Raw genomic sequence first — 3,739 nt, 5'->3', positions numbered from 1 at the left:
CTCACTCTCACGCCTCGAAGGAAGGATGTGCTTCGCTTCCTTGGCGCTTGCTTCGGAACTTTGGAGGACTCGTGGTGGTATTTCTCGTCCACTTTCTAACCCACTGCGAGACAGGACCTTTTCGCACCACTACCTACGACGGCGAGACACCTTTAGCTCACGAAGAGGTCCTTCGGAGGGGACAACACGGGCACGCGGCGGGAACGCGGATCTCTGGGATGTTCGTGCGTTGGATTTTCTTCTCTTCTGGTCGGAGCCTGGTTTTCACTCGGCGGTCCGAGTTGCCCCCAGTGAACAATTTTGAGTGCCCGAGCCGAAAATCCACGATGACGTCGACGGTTCGACGGCGCCTCGACATCGCTTCGGCAACGGTCCTATGTATATTTTCTTGAGCAAATTGTTCTAAACCGTTGTTTAGCCGCCGAAGGGCCCAAGGCGCGCGCCGTCGATATAAATTCTCTCGAGCGTTCTCTCTCCCTCTTTTCTATGTGTCCCCTCTCTTTCCTTCGTACTCTATTTTCTTTCTCCCCTATTCCTCTCTCAGTTCGTTCTCAAAATAAAAATACTCTCCGTGTAGGTTCGGATTCGGTTTATTGTGTCTCTTTCGCTCGCTTGCCGACTCTCTCTTCCCCACCTATTCGTGCATTCCTAGCGCGATGCTGCGTTGGTGGGTGTGAAGTGCGTTGGTGGAGGGTAGTTGCATCGCGATGTGACGTACACATTGTTTTTGTTTTGCTCGGTGGCTCCAGCCGGGTTTCTGTTCGAAGCGTAGTTTGGTGCGTAGGCGATTCTTGGAAGCATTTCACTTGGGAAGAGAAGAAAATATAAAGTTTTGTTAGAATTTTTGGATTTGCAAACTTTCTCAACAATAACATTATTGAGCTAAGTTTTCAACATTAGTTTACTGTATCACTAAAAGCTATCGTAAGTAGAATTGCTGTCGTCTGTTAGATTGTCCAACAAACTTACCTCTATTCTGTGTATCAGGATCAAGCATGATGGAACACAATGTCTCGGAAAGGGTGCTGCACCGGCTCACACAGATACTGGAGACAATTCGTAACATTGACGGTAGACTAGTGGTCTTGGAAGCTAAAATGGAGTTAATTTTAATGAGTCACCAAAGCGTGTTTAGTCCAATTAGTACGGTTGAAAAATTGGATGAATTTGAAAACAAGGCCAGTGATGAAAACTTTATCACTCAGTTCAAGTATAAAACCACACAATACAAACCGCTCACAGGAACACAGGAAAACGGCCGAGATGTGTGTTTCCAAATAGTCGACCATTTTTTTACGAGGGAATTCCTTACACACTTTTCTTGGTCCGGCCACGCCAACCATGAGAATGAAAAGAAACCAGCATTTAAAAGATATAGAAGGACGGTGAACCTATTCTACTGTTGTGTTTGGCAGTACGATCCTTCTTTTACAATTAAGGGCACGGAAGACTTTTTTAAAACAGTTTTGATGAGAGCTGTGAGACGGAACAAACAATTAATTAGTTCTGATTTCAATGCAGTATTAGGTTAGGTACGATAGATTAAGGTATGAAATGTTCCTGAAACTTTATGATGCTTTGATTCATGTGATGATTTACTTACTTACTTACTTAATGATGATTTACTTTACTTACATACGAATTTGAATTCTTACGTGCAATCGTAAAACCCCGCTCTGAACGACAGAGTGAGGCCTCCTTCTAAAAAGAATTAAAAAGAATAAAATGTTAAATATCTATGTATAAATCTATCTTCACTGTCACTTTCTTCACTTTCATTGTGAACGGTATCCTGCAACCGGGACACATCAATTAGATGTGGACGGTTGCTAGGACCCGGTGCACTGTCACTTTTGTTGGTGCCTTGATCGACGCCGAACAGTTTTTTTCGCAGTTCTTCGTAGCGCTTATTCACACGTCGCTTAAAACTGCCGCTCTTCCAACTGTATTTATTGGAGGATTCCACTATCACGATACACAGCACCAATTTTTGTTTAATAAACACAGGTTGACGATAGCAGCGTTAAAACCAAAGTAAATTTAAGCCCTGTTAGCGAAAACACAAACGACGCGCAGAATGGATGCGTTCATGTGTTTTCAAGTGTCATTTTTTCGCTCCCCTTCCTACCTGACCATGCACTTGGACTTGTAAAAATTTCCGAATGCCACACACGCTGTGTGTCGGGTCTGTGTCGCTCTGTCTCTTTTTTACTATTCCTTTCCCTTTCCCTCGTCCGTTCGCTTCGCCTGTTGGCTCTGGCACCCTTCCCTCCCCAGGTAAATGAAACCCACAAGCTCGCGTTCGGCCCGTCTCGGCTCTGGTACCCTTCCTCTCCGGGTAATTCAAACCAACAAGCTCGCGCGTGGAACTCTCTTCTCTCGTGGTTTCCTCCGCTCTTTTCCGCCGCTGCCAACGAGCGGACCCTCACGAGCCGTTCCCCTCGTCTTTTCTCTTCCTCGTCGCAGGCAGAGGGGGTTCGGTTTCAGCCTTCCTCATCCCTTCCTCAGGCCGAGGGGTAGCTCGGGCACTCAATTTTGCTCACTGGGCCAGTTGGCACTCGGCTGCGTAACCTGTCGGAAGCAAGTTTCGAGGGCACGAGCTCGGCTTTCCAGAGTCCCGCTCCGTGCACGCGGTGTGCGTGAGTGTGTGCAGCTAGGACACGCGAGCAAAACGTTACTTTGGCGCCACGGTCACGCCAAGCAGCGGTGAACGGTATTTAATCGCGGAGTTGGATAAAGTTATTCAGCCGCCCAAAAACGGTGGCTGGCTTTTCAAAATGTAATAAAGTGCGAAACTTCAGAGTGCCGTCCCCTTTCGTGACCTCGTTGGTCTTCGCCAGTGGCACAGCTGGCCCACCACCAGCGTGGTCCTTTCCCGCATTGTCCTTGCCGATTGTGCGATATTTTTACCGGCAGCGAAATCTCGCTTTCGCTTCTCGGGACGGAAAACGGATTTCCGGGCGGTAAATTGTACCGCTTGCCTGGCTTTCCTATTTAGAGCAGCAGGGCAGCGCAGGGTAGGGTGTTGCGGTTTTAAACCCCCTCTTCGGATACACTCCTTTCGAGCTGAGGATGCTTACTGTGGTGGGATCTATCATTTCACGGGATGGAACCTCAACATCCCCAACTTTGCGCTCTTATGTTGAGGAAAAAATCAAATCACATCTTGTGGCATTGGGGTTTCTAGAAACCTTGAGGACTCTGATTGAATTCTTGACATCAGAATTTCTATCGTACATTGCAAAAGGTCCAAAGAATGCTGTTAAAAATCCGTACCCTTTCTAGCGACATCAATTGCCAGAATGCAAAGGAAATAGTTGATGCATCTGCCGCATGCTTGCTTAGTAGTTGGTCTTCCGCTTGACCTTGAACCTCGTTTTCTCCGATCAAGTTTTCATTAAACTATGTTTCCAACAGTGTAGCTTCTCAAATGCAAACACTCGAAAAAGGGCTGCCGTTGAAGGAGTCAAGGCTAACAAGGCGCCTCCACGCACAGGACACGTTTGAAGTGAGTGCAGTGTCGGCAACAAGTATATTTTAATGCATACCAAATTTATTACTAAACCGTGTACACAAAACGTGTCGCCAAGTATTGTGTGTTGGGTCAGTGGAGTCTGTGTGCGGAAAGTCAGCTGACAGTGAGCTGGTTGCATCCTTCGGTTTCCGAGTGAAGGCGCTGAACCGCTCCGCAGGCGGGGCCGAGTTTTGCAGTGCACTTGCACCACGACAAATTGCTGAT

The 3,739-nt window shown here is 47.2% G+C and overlaps 1 long non-coding RNA gene across 2 annotated transcripts; it reads right to left on the bottom strand.

The window, feature by feature from the left end:
* Positions 1-591: 591 nt before the first annotated feature.
* On the bottom strand, positions 592-2,189 carry LOC128275435 (uncharacterized). Of its 2 annotated transcripts, XR_008269323.1 has the most exons (4): positions 1,636-2,189; positions 1,234-1,476; positions 970-1,092; positions 592-805 (listed from the first exon to the last, which is right to left on the bottom strand). It is a non-coding gene; the product is annotated as an uncharacterized LOC128275435 (long non-coding RNA). The 2 variants fall into 2 exon arrangements; XR_008269322.1 differs by having other exon boundaries at positions 1,234-2,189.
* Between the last annotated feature and the right edge of the window lie 1,550 nt (positions 2,190-3,739).

Source organism: Anopheles cruzii, chromosome 3, assembly GCF_943734635.1.
Source record: "Anopheles cruzii chromosome 3, idAnoCruzAS_RS32_06, whole genome shotgun sequence".
NCBI lineage: Eukaryota > Metazoa > Arthropoda > Insecta > Diptera > Culicidae > Anopheles > Anopheles cruzii.
The sequence above is the reverse complement of the archived record's forward strand: the minus strand, read 5'-3'. Positions and strand labels throughout refer to the sequence as shown.